Below are 19,776 nucleotides of genomic sequence, written 5' to 3'. Positions count from 1 at the left end.
TTTTTTCGTCTGGGGGAAAGGCGCACGAGACCCCCTATTCCCCCCCCCCCACGCTTAGTTCCACATCAGTCAAGTGGCCTGCGGTGCATTCCCAGATCTTCGAGTGATTCGCAGCCCAGTTTTAAAGCACTTAATTGATCCATGACTCATTTCATCTTGCGATCACTCAAGTCACCTGTGGAATATTTTCGAATCATTCAAGCGGCCCGCTGCATATTTACAGATCAACGGGCAGCAGTTCTAGAGCACTTTAGTGACCCGTGACATATTTATATATCATTCAAGCGACGCAAGGGGCCATTCAAGTATTACGTAAGCAGATTTTAAGCCATTTTTGACCCCCCTTCCCCACCCCTTTTCACGCAAAAGTCAGCAAAACACTGACCCCCTCCTCCCTTGTCAGCAAAATTTCGTCAGCAGCTTAGAATATTTCATATCTTCAAAACGGGTGGTTGATGACGTAAGCCATCTTCAAACGCCCTCGCCCCCCCCCCGATGCTGACGTAATACTTGAATGACCCCCCCCCCTCCAAGGTACATCGAATCACTTGAGTGAGTGATCAGTGGTGCAGTTCCACATTACCCAAGTGTCCCGCGGCACATTTCTGCAGCACTCAAGTAAACCGTAGAGCAGCTCCACATCACTCATGGGGCGTGCGGCACATTCCCGGATCACTTAAGTGTCATATTTACAGATCCCTTAAGCAACATCCCAGGTCATTATAATAAAAGGAACGTTTTCAAATAAATGAAATGGCCCGCAATCTCCCAAAGATTGAATTCTCGTAGTTTTTAAAGTGGTTATCAAATTTTCACTCCATTATCGGCAAACTTGCGTGAAGATAAGATTTAATGCAGTTTTTGGTATGTGTTTCTTAGACAATACTCTAGATGGCGACAGCTGAAACTTTACATTGTGAGGGGAACAGTTTTTCCCCCCTTCTTACTTCTTTAGATAAATCAATACTGTATATCTCTAAAACGAGATTCCTGAGAAACGGATTCTTGATGTAACATCTTCACACGGAACAACAACCGTTCATTGCTCTTACGTGCTACTTTCGACCGAACAATCGGATTTATAAGATTGTTTATTTTCAATCGAAGAAAATCTTCACATAATTTGAGATAAGAATCTCTTCCATTTACTAATTGCGAAAATCGAGATGAATTTCTTCAGGAAAATCAAAATATCATTACGTGATATAAATTCATATTTTATAGAAAATCGATAGGTCGGTGCTCAACAGCTCAATATATTGTGATCTATTTAAGGAAATGGCTTTCCGGACAGAAGTTCCAAACTGTAGAGCAGCAGAGACTGATACAGAACTAGGAAAATGCTGGTTGTTATGATAGTGGGCAAATCTAGCAGGTAAACGTGTTGAAATGCATGATGTAGTGTATTGTAGTCTATCAGTTAACTCTCTCGAATTGACCCTCGGTTATTCAGAATTCACCCTCTGGGTCGCGTATATATTTTTTGTACATGGTAAAAAAAAAAACAAACAACCATTATATCTATTTTCGTTTCTCAATTTTTTCGTGTTTTAGAAAGTACATCTTTTAGTGTCATTTCACTACAAAATAAGGCTCTATACAGGGCCAAAGACTTGCGGTCATTTTGCGGCCCGGATGCGAGAATAGTTTTGCGGCCCTCTTTGATAATTACATCCCATGAGAGATAAGATAAGGATTAGTCTTAGAGGTTAACTAATTTTTGCTCTAGACATTCACCGAAAATAAATTTTTGGGGGGAACCCCTCCTCTAAAAGAATCTGAATTCGGGTCCGTGAAAAAACCTTTATGTGGACCATTTTAGCGCATGAAGGTTCAGGTGCATAGAGATCCTCGTGTCTCGTGTTAACAAAATTGGTGAGACGCACGGTAGGCAATTTGGGGAGACTAATAGCCCTGCCAGCCGGGATATGCCGTCTCAAGAGCATTATGGACCGACTTTTAAGCAAAGTGACTTTTTTGTCTGCCTACCAAATTTGGTCCTGTGATTTCAATGCTAAAATACACGTTAAAAAACCTGGATTGAACGGAACCTATCTAACGCGGAAACGGAGAGCAAAATTGTATGCTTTCAACGGAAAATTTCACATAAACAACTACAAGTGAATAGACCGCCTCTTGCTAACCAGAACTTGGCCCCGCTGCTCTAACCAATAGACCAAGGGAATCGCACAAAATGTTGAAATGCTGCTCTACGGAAATTTTTTAAGCAATCTGCTTGCCAATGTGAGTTCTGCATCATTCGCCCTACATTAGCAAAAACTGTTTCGGACTTTATGCTATCAAAACCTTGAAAGAACTGCAACTATTTTACTTTGCGGCATTAATAACTTGGACTTTTCTGTATGAATTCTGAAACAAAACTGTTTACTGAAAGTCGGGTAGAATAGGGTGTGCACTGCATACAGAAAACTTTAATTTGGCCACTTGAAAAAATAAAAATTTAATTGCACTGCTGTTTTTAATTTTTTACTCACAAGTCGCTGATACGAAAAGTTAATGTATGTAACGGTCTGAATATAGCGCATTGTTGAAGTAAATACAGTATATATTTATTTTTAGTAAATAACCATATGAAGTGATAAATATTTAATAATCGTAAAGTAAATTATGTGTATTACTTTATTTTTGAATTATTTATTCATTTCCCTCCGTTAATTTATTTTATTTCAATTTTATATGAGATCTTTTCATTACGCATTATGAACCCCTATTAAGCGAAAACGTGTAACCGTATGTACTCGTGTATAAGCCGAGTTTTTTTGTTGAAAAATTCGTTTCTCAAGTGGGGGGGGGGGGGGTCGGCTTATACTTGGGTCAGTTTTTGATGAGAAAATATCGACCCCCCGCAATCAGTAGTCATTTTTGTAGGAGTGTTCGAGAAACCGGCATTATTGGCATGGGATATGTTCAAAACCCCGATAATGTCAAGGACGAGGCAAAGAAATCGAAAACATCATTGGCTTTGATACCAGGTGGGCTGACGTCGATTGTATAGCATTTAGATGTGAGCATCAACAAGTCTTTCAAAGACTGTTTGAGGAATTTGTGGATCGAATAATAAAAAAACCGTCATAAAGAAACTACAAAAAGTGGTGCCTTGAAGAAACCTGACATTGGCCTAGTGTGCCAATGGTGTGGCCAAGCGTTTTTGGGTACACGAGGCGTGGAATTCTGTTTCCTCCGAAATTATCATCCGATCCTTCAAAAAGTGTTGCATCCGCAATGCGATGGACGGAACTGAAGATGATATCCTCTTTTAAAGCGACAATGGCGATGACAGCCCAGATGAGGAAAAAAACGAAGATGTCGCACCCCCTCTGATGATCTGATGGATTACGATGAGCTCTTGGAGACTCAGAAGATACTAATTAAAAAGTTTGAATCACATTTTCTATTGTAAATTCCCGCAAGCTATTAATTTTGCATGAAAATAAAAGAATTTGTTTTCTCTAAAATGCACGGATTTTTTGGGGTCGGCTTATACACGGGTTTTCAATTTATTGCGGTTGTGGTGGTCTTGAAGTGGGGGGGGGGGGAGGGTCGGCTTATACACGAGTATATACGGTATTTCCTTTGCGATTCCGTTGAAGACAGATTTTACTGTATTTAAATATTGAAAAGTCAATCATGCCTGATGGATTTTCCAAAGATAATTTTCACGAAATAATTTCTATTAACATTTTTAAATTCTATTCTATGCTCGTCTAAATGCCATCTACTCACTGCCATTAGTTCATAAAAATATTCTTAAAAAACACTTTTGCTTTCTCTGATTCCGAAATTCTATAATAATCTACCCAGAGAAATCACTGACACTACTGCATTTACTTCCTTTAAAAAACGCCTCAAACTTTACCTGCTCGAACTCATTAACATTGAGTCCCATTTCTGATTACATCCTCAAGCATTATGCTTAATTAAATCATATCTTTAAATCACCTTCCATAATCCTGTACAAATTCACGTGCTAGCTTCATATTTATTATTTATATCGTTAACTTGTTATTCATATATTTTTTTCTTTTGTGTATTTGGGGTCAATATTAAGTCTATATTAAGAACTCATGTTGATATTATTCATATGTAATTTTTATAGCACCACCACCGTTGCAAGAGAATATCCTTTATTATTTATCTTTAACATATTTTATTTATTTTCTGTTAACTATACTCAAAACTTTATTCGTAACTACGGTCTTTCTTTTGTATTGTTTTTTTTTCCATCATATATTTGAAAATAATTTCATCGAACTATATTTTATAAACCTATTCATTGTAACAACCAGTATGGGACATTTGTCTCCTTGGTTGCCAATAATATCATATAACATGTATTCACACAAATTGTAAAATAAATTTGAAATCGAAATTTTGAAATTGAAAATATTTGTAAATCCCCTTTTTTTTTTCAAAAAAAGAGGAAAAAAATATCAATATGCGGTAAATTAATAGAAAAAAGTAAAATCAATAATGTTTTATATTTTTCCGTTATTGATGGAACTGTAAAGTTTATTAAGAGCTTCGTGTCTAGCACGGTGGGGTTATCTTTTTTCCCCCCTCTCGCACCCCCCCCCCCAACTACGATTTGATTTACCTACCTGCATTCCCTTGAATAATGTGGTGTTTATGGAGTGTACGAGGATTACGTCAACAGAATTTCAGCCATTTTGAGCTCTACCCCCCCCCCCTACCTTCCTTTTCAGAAAAATTAAGTGAGCTTTGCCCAAAATCTATAAGACTGGTATTGGAGACTTCGCTGACCCCTGGAGAAGAATTCAAGGAAAAAGTGGGCCCTTGACTCCACAAGACATTAAAATAAATAAATAAAAAAAATTAAAAATTGAAGAAAAAATATCGACTCTGTAAGATTTACCCTGCCCTCCCGAAAAAAAAGGTTTGACCACATGTGTAACACCCCAAGTAAAACTTGAAAACATGATTGAAAAAAAAAATGAAAAAATTAGAATCCCTTCTATCATTTCAATATTTCCTGAACAATCATTCAACATGTTTGGCCAATTTGACTGGTCTAAAGTTGGCTCTTTCTGTTAATGTGTGGTAGGCAGCTTCTACTAAATTTGTCGCCACCACTTACCTCGAAGATTTATAAGTGTTCTGTAGCCGACAACAGATGGCGCTGCGTGCATTTAAGAACCGCTTTCAACCATCGAGCTTATATTACTGGAGGGAGTATGACGTCAGCGATCTCCGCCTCGACAGTGCCAATACCTTCTAAAGCAGAAGCAGCAGCTCTGCTCTAGAAGGTATTGACAGGGCTGAGAACGGTGTCCGTAGAACCTCTTTATACACGTATATGAAGGCGTCTTAGTGTCCCCCAACATCTCTGTCGGAAGATTACGTGACTCGCTGCAAACAAACACGATTCCCCATAGAGATCAATGTTAAAATTGCCGATTTTAGCATAGAAATGCGGAAATTTAGTGGGGTTTTCCGCCACATCAAATAGTTTTAGAAATTGAATTTTTGAAATATTAACTTCGCTTATAGAAATACGAAGCCCAGAAAATCTAATATAAAATAATGAGCCAGACCCACTTTTGAGGTGAAAAAAAAATGAAAAAATTAGAATCCCTTCTATCATTTCAATATTTCCTGAACAATCATTCAACATGTTTGGCCAATTTGACTGGTCTAAAGTTGGCTCTTTCTGTTAATGTGCCATTAATGGATATCCATGCACTAACACTAATTTCAGTTTTTTTATTTTTATGGAGTTTTCCCTTATATTGGTGTTTCCTTATATTAATTGCTCAAAATTGCTTGGATCTGAAATAATTTTGACGCCTATTTCTCAGAGCAAGAAATGCTCCATCTTTAATTAGCTATAAATTCAGTCAGCTTTGGTCATTAAAAAAATTATTTCCACATGTTTCAATCTGAAGAACTTTCCAACTGATTTGACTTATAGGATCAGGGGGATCATATATTAATTCGAAGCTTTGATACGTGACAACACACATCTGAAACATTCTTTGTAATTGAAAGTCTTCCGAAAGACTGATGATTTATAGCAGTGGTTCACGAACTATTTGAAGCGCCCCCCCCCCCCACTTTGACAAAAAATTCTATCGGCGACCCTGATACATAGTGTGACTATATGTCCCGGATTTTCAAGACATTCCTAATTTTTTTGCTAATAAACGTGCTTCGATTTCCGTTTTCAATGATCAAATCAAATTATTTTTCGGTATTCAGTTTGTAGAGCTGTTTTGTTATGAAATTTCAAACCACCACATGTTTTTTGAGCTTTGAGTCATGCGGACGGTGTCATCAACACAGCCGCAAGTTGGAAGGTGATCTTACGCATCGTAAAATGGTGCAGAGAACCTAGGTTCACCATTACAAAACGCAGGGCCCAGTGCGAAAATATTATCGGGTTCCTTCGCAGAAAGAATAAGTTTAGTTTATTTATTAAACTATTTTGTAATGTAAATAATGTATGCGAGTAATTCAAATGTGAATGTCCAGCAATGTCAACGGAGGCTCTGTTTGATTTTTTCCGTCGCAGTGGAGGCTCTGTATGTGTATATTGCATATTTTGTAAAAGGAAAGAGAAACAAAACTGCCCAGCACTGTGGACGGAGGCTTTGTTTCTTCGTTTCCCGTCCCAGTGGAGGCATTGTATATATTTTTTGTATACATTGTGTACCATTCTCAAATCTCTCCCACTTCAACATGGCAGCTTCTTCTTCTTCTTTCTTGCCCACAAGTCTTTTCCACACTTCTTTCGAAATCCCAGGCTGCGGTCTCCGGCCCTTATGTGCCACTGGGCGCACGTGCAATTTTTCTCCCTAGTCATCAGTCACCCATTTTTGTCAAATAACTTGTACGTTGCATCGAGTTGATGACATGGGGAGAAGAACGACGCGAGTGATTCGAATCTTGCGAGCACGTGGAGAGCCACCACTATAAATCTTTGCTAACTTTTCCGACACAACTCTGTCTCTTTTGAGGTAACGGAAGTAAGGTGCTTTGAACCAGTCCAGGGTTGTGAGAGATTCTATCTATCTATCCACTAAACTATTTTGAATATTCAAAACATTTTCATGGTTAAAATGTAAAAAGCAGAACCTAATGAACTAATGTGATTCAATGCACAGTATTTAATTCGAAGAATGTATTCCAAATTCTGCGTGAATTCAAGAAAAAATATTTAAATTATTTACTGACAACACGTGATACACCAGTAAATACTCGACTTATAGATATTTTTTCCCTAACAAAATGGAGGCGACCACCAATAGACAGCGCTTTCATTTCCAACCCATCTCATTAATGGCAGTAAATTGCAATATAGCGATATGGCTATATTGGTGTTTGGTGAAGTAATACATATTCGACTGTATTGTATGCGAGTAGCCTCATATCAAACAATACATATTTTTAATTTTTTCTCATAAATTTCAAAAGTTTGTATAGAGTCAACAATTAGTTTATTGTGTATCAGTTGTATTTGCAATTCCAAGTTCTTTGTAATAATTATTATAAAGTTTCTACCAAAATCAATCAATGATGATGCATTTTTCCATCCATTTCCGACAGATGGTTCTTTTGTGATAACCTTTTTAAACATTTTTTCCAAATAATTTCCATGAAAGTGCTTGTGAGAAACGATCCTTTTCAGGAATTAAAATTTCTAATTAAGCAACCCAGCTTTCTTTTTAAATTTGTTCAAGAAGGAATTGAATTTTTATGATTTTTTTTGAAAATTAAATTTTTAGAAGTGTTATCCTGTTCTCCGAGAAGAACTTGTTTTTCTATCATAAACAGAAATAATTTAAAAAAAACTTCACTAATTTTTCTTGTCACATAGTCAATGAAGCTTCACGTAATATAACTTACAATTATTTAAATTTAATAAATTTATTCAATTATTGACGATTAATTGAATATTTATATGAATTAAAAGCACAGTTAAATTGACGGGATTCTTTCTTAAACAACTTAAGTATGTCATTCAAGTGTAATCATACATAGCATTATGTGCAATTTAGTCATGAATTGGAATTGTGGTCAGAAATTAGTTGAAACTTATAATACCAAAAATTACAAATACGTTTTTAATTAATGTTTTCAAACAAATATGAATACGAATCAAAAAAAATCTAAGAAGTAGTAAAACGTTATAATTTCTAAAATAAATTCAAAAATTTAAAAAGAAGAGAAATATTTTAATTTAAAATTGAAGTGCCATTTATACTCACCCGATAGAATTTTTTCTGAAGCTACTCGTGAAAGTCCAAACTCACAGAGTGAAACTCACAGTCTCAACCCGAACCTCACAAATGATAAGAACCTAATGTTTCGATGTTTAACCTGTGTCACGTGCCCATCATGTGATTTTCTGGAACTTTTCTCCCAGTGATTACTTGTCCCTAGTGACATTAGTATGTAATAATGTCAAAACATGATGAGAAGGAAAATAGAATGTATTTGTGGGGTGTTCAGTTTGGCCCCTTTGTGCAGCGAATGAAAAAAACGAAACATCTAGAAATACATGCTCATGATGATAATGTTAATTGACCGCATTCGCATTTCAACAATTTTCCTGGAGATGAGCGAACGAGATTATTGAGAATCGTTGCAAAAATGAAGAAGGTAGAGAAACGTCCATTGTTCTGGAATAATTATTTGTGCTTTATGTTTGTTTGTGTTGAATTGTATGCATTTTGTGCAATGCGACATCGAAAATTTCCATTTCCGTCTGGTGAATTGATATTCTCGTCGAGATGCTGCTGCGCGCCATCAAGAAATAGGTCGTCACACTGACATGCAATTCCACTTTCGGACAATCCCTTGTAACATCACTTTCTCCTTTACCTGAAGATGGTTCCTTTTTTTCTTATATTGAGATATCGATCATCCCAATTTCTATTCTTCAATGTCTTTGTCAATGGGATTGATGACCGTTAAAGATACTGTGTGGGTTGCTTATTGCTAACTAAAAATCTTTTTTTTTATGGAAGACTTCTAATGTGCGTTTCTGTTTCCATGTTCGACGTGTCCGGAGGAAGGTCATCATCGCGGCCATCTTCACGGTTTCGTATTGATGGGTTTTATTTCTTATGGAAAGTTTCTCTTCTATTAAATTCTGATGCCTTTTAGCACTCTATTGTTAAGGGTCGACGAGAACATGTTTGACAACTCCTCACTAAGATTCCTTCAAAGACTTGTCAGTAATGGAATTTTTTTTCGCAAAAGGAAATGGAAACTAGTTTCATTTCTCAACATCTCATTCAAAGTTTCTCTAAACCTGAATCTATTTTTTTTTTCGTTTTGAATAAATTATTATTTCTTATTTCCATTAAATTCATATTTGAGAAGAAAATATTTTTCTTCCTTGTATTATTTCGGGAATAATCCCAGAAAAAAATATTCTTGGACGATTTTCAGCCACGATTTCAGGGCGATTTCATTGGGGATTTTGCATCTTGTATTTTTGCCTTGCATGTTTGTATTTTGACTGTTTCCTAAAATTACCATTATATATATTGCGGCCAAAGGCCGGTTTTCAAATGACTGTAATTTTTCGGGTTTTTACCGGCTTATATCCCCTGGGGGCAGAGCGGGGATTAAGTTTGGTCTGGAGGGCTTTTGCCGGCCCAATTCACGAAGTGGCTGCAGGTCCCTGACCAAAAAACGATGTGCTGATGTATAACGGTCCGGTAGGCTACAAATCCATTTTTTTTAATGCCAAACGTGAGAAACATGGCTATGTATAGTAGCTATATTGGATTAGCTCCATGTGACGAGAGAGAAAAAAAAAATTTAAGAGAAAAAAATATGATTAGCGCATCATGCCTGTAATATGATGAGTTGCCATACCTTCATTCACCATCATTTTTTGGTATGGGTTTCGATGTCACGTCCAGGTACTTGGTGAGAGTCAGTGGCATGGTATCTTGATGCCCTGTATTTGGAGAATATCGCGGTATATGCGTGCCCTATTATGACACTCTCGCTTGCATTCAGCTTGGCATTGTCATAGACATGCCATCTTCCGACATTCGTGTTCAGCTCCTGAAGGTTACTTAATGCCTTCAAGAGCTTGGTGTTGTTTGAAGTTGAAATACGTTCTAGAGGGTCATAAAATAGAAATCTTCGTAAAATTTTGAAAAAATTTTTAATTCATTCATCAATCAACCTACGTTAGTCGGGAATACCTTTAACAATAAAACTGAATTTTATATTTCGATGTGTATTTCGAGCAGCAATGCAGCGATTTTAGCAGTATTTTGAAATTTAGAGGGAGCCTGCTGAATTCATGTAAGCAATGTTAGATGGAGCTTATTTAGAGGCATGAAGACGTGAACAAAAATATTTAGCAAAGTGCGGCGAATTAAATTGAATTCAAAATGTTCGTCATTCCCCCACATATCACTGTCATAGAGCGCAATCGATTGGATATACGTTGGAAAGAGTGTAAACTCATGCTTAACTCCTAGTATAGTGCATATTAGAATATGCATGAAAAATGTATGGTTAAATAACCCATTATATCTATTTATTTTCTGGATTATTTTATTGTTTTAGAAAGTACAACTTTAGGGCCATTCCAGTACAAAAAATTCAGCTCTGTATAAGTACAATAACTTTTTTATCCAGAAAGAGTTGATTTCATGTTGTGTTTGTGTGTTCAGAGATTTATAAATTGCACAAAATTATGGGAATCAAAAATGAAATTCAAGATAAAAACTATTCAACTCTGCTACGTAAGATTTTATCAGTAAAAAATTAAAATCAAGGCGAATGGTATATTTCATCCTTAGTTTACCATTTAAGCTAACTTCAAATATCACTGTAGTTAATTAAATTTCTCAGATGCTGATGTATTGCCTCAGTTAAAAATATGGCTTTCTATATATATTTATACGGTATATTAATTTGTATCCGTTTTCTTCTTTTTAAAATTTCAATACGTTTGTATGGGAGTGAACCCTAGAGCATCCGTTCTCAACCAGTCCTCCGAGGAGCCCTTGAGCGATAACTCTCCAGGGTCTGCGTGGCCGCTCGAGGATAATATAAAAAAACATTAAATTTGGAAAAAGAAATTATAAATATTTTTGAATAATAAAAGTAACTTTGATGAGTATATAAGAAATAGGCCTTTGGGGCTCCGCCATACATACTATACACCAGAAGGGACTCCGCGAGTCAAAAAAGGTTGAGAACCGCTGCCCTAGAGGGTTAAATTTCAAGTGATATCTAGCAGCCTTTTGGGATAGCATTGTGAATGTCTATGTTAAGGTAAGTGTTATGAGTCCTATTTTATGCAAAATTACGGTTATTATGCATAATCGTCGACCATCCCAGTAATTTTGATAAATTTATCACTTTCAACCAGTGAATATACATAATATCCTAACGTCGTTGGTAAATTTGAGAGATACTAAAAAATTATCAGTTTTCCTTTGTCATAAATGCATAATACCTTTGGTGGATTTGATGATTACTAAAAAAATTATCGCTTATTTTACCGGTAATTATACATAATTCCCAAAGGTCATTAGTTATAGTTAAGTTATAATTAAGGTTGTTAATTGAGAGTTCATTATAACGGCGTACAATCGTGAAATTCTTAGAAGTTTGTTATGTTGGGGGTCTTATTGCATACGGACAAAACTTGCAAAAATTCGTTAAATCTAAGAATTTGTAAAATGAGAGTTCGTTATATCGGGTTAAGATATTAAAATTCGTTAAATCTAAGAATTTGTAAAATGAGAGTTCGTTATATCGGGTTAAGATATTAAAATTTGTTAAATTGGAGTTTGTTATATCGGGTTAAGATATTAAAATTTGTTAAATTGGAGTTTGTTATATCGAGTTGCGGTTAATGAGAGTTAATTATGGGTGTTATTTCGGGATTGTTCGGAAAAGTTTGTTGAGTCGGAGTTCATTATATCCGGTTCAGAATCTGGCTCGCACAAGTACAGCCATCTGCATAATAAACCTCATCATTGCTATGGAACCAATTAAGCATATTTACAATACGAAATGGTGATTATACACAATAATCAACAAATATGATGAATTAATTCATTATACGACTCATCATGTTAACCAACGACGCTTGGCGATTATGCATAACCGCACGTAAAAGTGGTAAATTTAGGGAAATTTATCAAATATACCAAAATTGTCGGTTATTTTCCATAATGATCGGTTTATAATAACCGATTTCATCACATTTATCATGCCTTATATATGTTAAAGAGCAGTGGTTCCCAACTTTTAGGAAACCTTCGGCCCTGCTGATTTCAATATTGTTGGTAGAAGACAAGGTCCTACATATGATTAATGGGGGTAATAAATAGGAGAAAATGAATCGGCAAATCATAGATGGCTCGGTGTGGCTAATGCCAGGGCCAGGTACCAGTAATGACTCGGCGGTTGAAAAACACTTATAGAGCAAAAGCTTTTGCTTTATCACTATGCTCCTGAATGACACGTAATTGTGAAAATGAACACCAAGCACATGTACAGCCGAACTTCTATTTAACAGTTCATGATAAACCGACATTTTTATTCACTAAATCGAGGAAAATCGTCATATCGGGGTTGAGTTATTAGTTAGTTTACTGTAGGCTCGTGACTATCCGGCCTAGTTTAAAAACAATAACACATTAATGACTTAATATCTCCTTCTCACATTTGTACCTTTCCACAAAATCACTTGAAATTGCCAAACAGTAAAATAAGTTAAAACAGTTTTTGTAACAAAATTAGCCTATTTTTTTACGTTTATGTTTTGTTCGTTCTGAAAGTGTGTATTTGTACTGTACAGCAGTGTTTTCCCAACCTTTTTGATGTATTGAACCCACTTTAGTGAAGGGTCCCGACACCGCGGTCTCGCTGTAGCGAAGGTGAATTTCTACGCTGCGTTCCTGTGATCTCCAAAACGTGTTTTTTTTTTTTTAATAATCTGCATACATAAAGCAGTAAAGTAGTAAATTACAATTTTTCACAGCACTAAACGTGTCAGGGCCGCAAATACGGAGGGGGGGGGGAGGGAATGGGGGCAGGTGGGTCCAGTAACTGGGGTACAGGGGAGGGGGCGCTAATTACACTTTTACTTCTCTTTTAATATTACAAAGAGTCGCCAAAGTTTGTGTATGCCCCGGCTGACTAAGCATTTAAGTTCGGTCCTGCATGAAATAATAGTAATAATGAAAATGGTCCCACCATTGAAAAACACTGCTATACAGTGTATTGCCGCAGTGGTGGTCGAGTGGTCATACTGACGAAGTCGGACCCGAGGTCGAGCCTCACCGTAGCCACAATAGTGGTCGGCTCAAGTTGGTTTTCTGTTGCTCCCCATTTGGGGCCGATCTCCCCGTTAAAGAGTCTCGCACACAGAGAGCAACAGGCCTACAACGATAGAATTATTCAATCATCGCATTCAGTCATAGTTAGGAAAACCGATGGCGGCGCTACACATAACGAGCATTACGCAGAAACAAACTTCACGCCAGGTTCACGACACTTGCAAGTTTATCTAGAAATACGTGCAAATTTTTATTCTTGAACTTCTTTTTTCTATAATAAACTTTTAAAACAGAACAGTTCAGAAGTACATATTTATTAAGTACTCGCCTGTACTACTTCGCAATACTTCGAATTCAGAAAATGTGAATAAGAGCGGGGTTTGGTATAAAAAGTTCTCGATGGTGGGGGTAGGAAGTGAGTCCACTCAAATTTCGTGAACGAGTCTCTTGGGAGAGAAAAAATATGACTTAGCAAGCGGAGTGACTCGTTAAACGGAGTAAGCCATAGCTATGCCAATTCCTGCCTGAGGACAGCTGGGACTTCCAAAAAGTGACCCGTTAAGTGGAGTGACGTGTTAACCGGATGACGCACTAACGAGGTTAGACTGTACTGTATTTATATAACTCCGGCTTATGTAGCTTTTCTGTTTTCCGACCCGCCCCTCCGCACATATTAGGCCGGATAGTCCGATGTCTACTGTATAGGGACTTAAGAAAAAAATCGTTAAATCGAAGAATTCGTTGAATCGAATTTCGTTACATAGAGAATTCGAATGCATTTGTCAGCGAATTTCTTGAGTGTAAAAATGGTCCAATGTCTCCGTTTATCTGTTGCATTTACGAGATCTCAAGGATTCAACTTATAGGGGGTTTATTTGTGTGACTGTGTTCTATTTATCAAACAACATGTAAACAGCAGCGCCGTTGCATCGGGAACAAATAAATTCCTCTCAATTCAGATCGAAATACGAATTTTCCAATTAGTTCTATCGACTCAAACTTATATACAAATACATCGTTTGACAACAAAAGTTCTTGTTTTTCAATTAGCAAAGAACACGTTCTGGTTAGCCATGAGATGCCTCCTCAATATTAATTACGCTTATTAATCTAATTTAATACCAATGTTGGTTATTAATATGATATTGTTATTTTTTTCATCTTATTAGAATTTTTTCTTTTCATTTATGTAAAAAAACCAATTAAAAAGATGCATAATTTTTTTTTTCACTGAGACTGAATTAATCTATTTATTCGCATTTAAATATTTAGACGTATACTTTTTCATCTATATCATCATTGGTAGAAGAAACTTGTTTGGTTGTTTATCAAAATTTACTGAAATAGAAATACAAGAAATTTGCTCTGGTACCAAGAAATGTAAAAAAAAACTATTTTGGATCTTCAGTAGAATTCGATGGCCAATTTTCTTCTATTATTACCAATAGACTATTAATTGATTAGTAATTTATTAAGGGTAGGACTCGAGTAAAATTTTAAAAAAATGAAGGCGACTGACTACGCGCGTGCGGGGCACTTTTTCTTTTTTTAAAGCACTGTGATTTTCACAAAACAAGCGGGATTTGAATCATAATACTGTATGAAATTAGGAAATCCGGTAAAATTTCTGAAATAACTTCGAAACCTTTTGAGATATTCTAAATTATGTCCTTAAAATCGGCGCAGTTTCAGTACTTACGCCAGACTGTGAACACTGAAAACCACGCCATTTATTTGAATTATTTTTACACTGTATGTTGCTATGACTGTTGTTTGTGCTATGAACTAAATGTTTTAGGATGCATGAAACACATTCTCTGAGATATGACAGTTTTCGTGAAACAATACGACACAAAAAAAAAAAGTCAATTACTTTTCATTCAAACAGCTGTAAAATATTGAATTCTAAACATATGTCCAAGATCCTCGTTCATCGCACAACTAACGTTCTTGCCTCAACTCGTTATGGAAAAATTTTAATCGATTAATCGACTTATCAAATAAAGAATTTCAAAAATAGAATCGGATTCATCTAACAGGAGACTTTGCTCTTATTCAAAATTTTATCGGAGTTCTAATCGGACTTAGACAATTTACTCCACCAAACTATATGAGCGTGGCTGACAATTGAACAATATTTTGGTCCTACTTATAGATCTGTCAATTAATTGAACCAGCCACAATAATCATCAATATATATTGTCAATGCACAATAATTTCTTATGAATAAAACATTCCAACGCATATACTATAACTATACAAAGGTGTTTAACAGCTGGCTGATGCATAGATATATTTTGAAAAGAGGGAAAAATTCAACTGCCCCTGCGGGGAATCGAACCCACGTCCTTTCGCTTTCCGGGTGAACGCCCAAGACAACAGAGGCAACGAATACCTCAATCTTTCCTTGGAGCTCGTGTGCACTGAACGGGACCGTACATGGACGATCGGACCTAACTCAGACCAAAGCTCACAATTGCGGACAATGCCACCAGATGGCGACTTATCCGAGGATGATGTCACTCTCTCCGCTATCCATACAAAGTTCACCCGGAAAGTGAAAGGACGTCGGTTCGATTCCCCGCAGGGCAGTTGAATTTTCTTTCCTTCCAAAATATATATATATGCATCATCCAGTTTTTAAAAACCTTTGTATGGATAGCGGAGAGTGTCATCATCCTCGGATACTATTCATTCAAATTAGTTCACAATATTTTTGGAACATTTGTTGTCAACGCGTCAGTCTGAAAAGTAAATGTTACGGAATTTTATTTTCACCGGCCTTTTAACGGTGAAACTAACAATTTGCATGGGATTCAGAGTATAAATTGCCATTCTTGACAAATTATTCTTTCTTATACAGAGCGTCCTGTTACTCCTGATTCAGGCTTTACCTCATCAACCGTTCGTCGTAGAGCTATGGTTGTAATTAACAAAATGCTCAAAATGTGTTCACGAATCACTTTGTACCTGTTTCGAAAGTGGACGTAAAACAAAAAAAATCTAAATTTTTTATTTATTATAAATGATTAATAAAAAATGATTAATAAATAAATTATTATAAATCTAACAGTCCCCCTTACAATGTCCTTTAACTTCTAATCAGAAAGTTGTTGCCCTGTCATGATATCTCCTGAGGCCAAAAAAAAAAATCATGCCTCTAAATGATTCAAAACTCTCATCCAAAGCTTCAAAACATTTCTCCAATTTTTGAGTTCGTTGCGGTATTCGAATTCAAAAATTGGAGAAAAAGTTTCGGAATAACAGCGTAAATGATGGGAAAGTAGCACGGACCGTTAGTTCGTGATGTTCTTCTCCAACTTTTCTCTATTTGTTGAAGGCAAATATCTCCGCGATTATTGCACTTGAAAACGAGAAATTATTTTTTTTTGGCCCCAGGACAGGTAGACAGGTAGGGCAACAATTTTCTAACTGGAAGTTAGAGGACAGGGGGATATCACTGTAATATGAGAAGTGCAGGGATTATCGAATAGTCGGGTAATATAGAACACTGGGTCGTCTCCGCCTCCAGGCGTGGTCGTCAAATGGAACAGTAACGGGCATTATCATAACGTCCCCACGATGCTATAGTGTTTCCCAAAGTGGGCAATATCAACCCCCTGGGGGCAATGCAAAACTTCAGGGGAGGGGGGGGGGCGGTAGAAGCTTGGAGTTTAGTATAGGATTCTATGGATTGACTTGAGTTGGGGAGGGGGCGATGAGAATGAAAAAAAATTATGAAGAAGGCTTGTCACGCTTGCCGTTCGCTTGTCACCCACTTTCATGGCTCCTACTAGTATTTTTTATTTTTTCTACTTCCCGGAATTCACTCACGCAAGTTATCAAAAGCGTTTATTAATTATTGTAAATTGCGCCAAACAATTTGAAACTAAGCGCAATGTACATCGCAAGTGTTGCATTTATTGTACTCTGCTCATTTTTCAGCTAGTGATTCTTCCCTGTATAATGAGAGCCAATTTCTTCAAAGATTATGTATTGGGTAACATGGCAGTGTTAGAATTGAAAAATAAAAGCCACTGGTGTCCGTAAGACTAGTGAATAAGAGAACCTATTGGCCCGCTAAACGAAATCGGTTCTAAATAATAATTAATTTCCCCAAATATATTAGCATTTAGAAGAGTGATATACCACCAAGGGTTTGCAAAAAGCTATAAAAAAATCCACTGCGGATCAGTGATTCTTCCGCGATCAATATATAACCGCGGGGAAGGGTCGCGAAGTTTTTCGCTACTGGTCCGGGCCGCGGACCACCACAATTTTTTTCCCGATGGTCCGATAGTGTAATCAGTGGTCCCGGCCGGAAAAGCGGACTACCAATGATTTCGTACGCTGCGTCGGATATAATAAGTGTCATCTGAAGTGAGCTAGTGTATCTCTTTAAGATGGAAAGCTTAGGAAGGGACAGAAAAGGGAAGGTCTAGAGCAGCCATCTTCAACCCGTTGCTCGCGAGCACCATGGTGCTCCTCCGAAGCACTAAGAGTCATGGTCATTGCTCATGACAGATTTCATGATCGTGAGCACTTGATCAAGTTTTCAATTAAATACATTGTAAAAATTGCATTCGAAAATTAAGATTATGCGTTACAAAGCTTACGCCAGGCATCTTCAACCCGTTGCTCGCGAGAACCACGGTGCACCCACAGTGCTCGATACTCGTGCCGATTTCGTGCTCCCGAGCACTTAATCAACGTTCCAATCAAACACCTCGTAAAAATTTCTTTCTAGGATTGAAATCATAATGATTTCATTCATTCGGTTATGTCAAATTTTCCGTCAAGGGTGCTCTTCTTTCGATGATGGATACAGGCAGTGCTCGCGACTAGCAAAAAGTGAAGACCACTGGCTTACGCTATACCTTAATGATATACAGTGAAACCCCTCTTAATGGACACCCCTAAGATGCGATCATCCCTCTTTTACGGCCAAATAATAATTCCCCTTTGAATAATAAATGTATGCATTTCAAACCCTCTGATAAACGGTCACCCTCTTCTTTAACGGACGGATTTTTTTTTTTTTTTGCTTGTCCCGCCACTGTCCGCAAAAGAGAGATTTTACAGTGAAAAATAAAGCAGGATATCATAAAAGGAACTGAAACACGTGGGAAAAACTCGTGAGATGTGTTTTTTGCATATGATAATTTGCAATTAACGATATCTACCTGTTGAAATCCGCTTGGACTGATTATCGTAATTCCACTCGTATGATCGTGTGGATGCAAATTTCTTTCTCTCTTAAGGAAAAAAAGAAGTAATTTAATTTACATATGCAAATATCCGTATCACTACTGACGAAAATTCTAAATACGTATAAAGGGTTGTTGGTCTTGTTTATTTAGGAAAAAGAGATTCTACAGATTGAACTTCTATAGATTGTTTTGTTTAAAACTGTTTTGAATTGTCTTGTATTGATTATTTTCAAGGCAAGTGTTGCCATTCTTACGTCTTTCGGGAGAAATAAGTTACGCCGCAAATATTCAATCCCCACACGTACCGTATTCCTCCACGTTAGCTCAGGGGGCGGCTCGAGCCTACCGGCCGCCCGGGTATTTCGTGGGACCCACTCGTGGCCTGCAGGCGATGTGCGTCTGTGCACCTGCCCATGTTCCCCCATATCTTTCTATTGATATATAATTTCACGTAAAACAAGTGGGGGAAGTATGTGTGTGTGTGTGTGGGGGGGGGGGGGGTAGGGGGGGTGAAGTCGTATGAGGGATCCTGCTGCTGGTTGGCTTGTGGCTTGGTGTGGGTGGTTTGCTGGTCTTGGATGTCATTGGATTTTTTCACCGTGGCCCACGTCTCCTTAGACGGACCAGCTTATATCCCCTAGTGGCACAGAGCGGGGGTCACGGTTGGTCTGGTGGTGGCCGCCCGGGTGCAAAGCTTCATGTGTCGCCTTTAAAGATGATCCTTGCGAGAGCACCCAAAGCCCCATCTTCAGCTCTCTTCAAGCCCCGCCCACGAGAAGGGATAGTGGTCCTGGGTGTTCCCTCTTCAGGGCACGCCAAGACCCTTGTAGGCTCTCGTCAAGCCCCCAAGCTCATCTGCATAAACAGTTAATTTTTTTAAAAATTTAAATAAATATGCAGAAGATAAAAATCTAAAAAAAAAAGCGATGGATTTTTTACAATGTATAAGTTGAAAGTTTTTTCGAAATCATGGAGTGAAAAATTGTTAAAATTATTTTTTAAAGTTGTTTTTTTTTGAAAAAAGTTAGATAAAACATCCTGAAACTATTGACGTTTCGTTTGAAAAAATAAATAAATAAAATAATTTCCAAACAAACATCAATAAAAAGTTGTTCACACATTTGCGATAAAAAAAAACCAAAAAGCAATTATTTCCAAAAACAAACTTCTTTAAAAAAGTGTAAAAGAACAAGTCATTCGGAAAAGAAAGTATTTTGATAGTGTTATTTTCCGTTAAATTGTTTAAAAAGAGAAACCTT

General features: G+C 37.0%; 1 protein-coding gene across 1 annotated transcript in view; it reads left to right on the top strand.

Moving 5' to 3' along the window:
- The first annotated feature begins 1,027 nt into the window (after positions 1-1,027).
- LOC149084132 (very long chain fatty acid elongase 7-like) overlaps positions 1,028-19,776 on the top strand; it is an 80,444-nt gene continuing 61,695 nt past the window's right edge. Inside the window, exon 1 of the mRNA XM_089234476.1 lies at positions 1,028-1,375. The gene's annotated coding sequence lies outside the window, so the exon portion shown is untranslated. The remainder of the gene's footprint in view (positions 1,376-19,776) is intronic.

Source organism: Pholcus phalangioides, unplaced genomic scaffold (assembly GCF_987345545.1).
Source record: "Pholcus phalangioides strain wild (caught in Gottingen) unplaced genomic scaffold, Ppha-v1.0 ptg000008l_1, whole genome shotgun sequence".
Taxonomy (NCBI): domain Eukaryota; kingdom Metazoa; phylum Arthropoda; class Arachnida; order Araneae; family Pholcidae; genus Pholcus; species Pholcus phalangioides.
The sequence above is the reverse complement of the archived record's forward strand: the minus strand, read 5'-3'. Positions and strand labels throughout refer to the sequence as shown.